The sequence below is a fragment of the Atractosteus spatula genome, unplaced genomic scaffold (genome assembly GCF_055471065.1).
Source record: "Atractosteus spatula isolate fAtrSpa1 unplaced genomic scaffold, fAtrSpa1.hap1 Scaffold_7, whole genome shotgun sequence".
In the NCBI taxonomy this organism is placed as follows: Eukaryota; Metazoa; Chordata; class Actinopteri; order Semionotiformes; family Lepisosteidae; genus Atractosteus; species Atractosteus spatula.
In genome coordinates, this window is record NW_028296901.1 from 193,479 (window position 1) to 193,936 (window position 458).

General features: G+C 46.1%; 1 non-coding gene across 1 annotated transcript; it reads left to right on the plus strand.

The window, feature by feature from the left end:
• The first annotated feature begins 262 nt into the window (after positions 1-262).
• Positions 263-458, plus strand: LOC148805518 (U2 spliceosomal RNA). The gene has a single exon (XR_016090193.1). It is a non-coding gene; the product is annotated as a U2 spliceosomal RNA (small nuclear RNA).

Sequence of the window (458 nt, forward strand, 5' to 3'; positions counted from 1 at the left end):
TTAAAATGGTTTTGTGGGATTGCAGGAACCACTTAGTGAGATATGGGGCTGATGTGGGTGTGCAGGGGATAAGTGGGCGGATCAGGCACGAATTACGTGTACTGCAGAGACAGGATTATAGGAGATGGGGTTACCATGCGGCTAAAGAGCGGTGGAAGACCCTTTTGGAGTTAGACTGAAGACGGGTTGGTTTTCGGTGTTTTTGGTTTTGTGCTGTTCTTGTGTTGTTTTGTGCTGTATTGTGATGCTTTGTGATGACTTGTTCTCTTTTGTACTTTAATTAAAAACCAAAAAAAAAAAAAGAATCTGTTCTTATCAGTTTAATATCTGATACGTCCCCCATCGGGGGACCACATATTAAACGGATTTTTGGAACAGGGAGCTGGATCAGGAGCTTGCTCCGTCCTCTCCACGCATCGGCCCGGTATTGCAGCGCCTCCGGGAACGGTGCACTACCT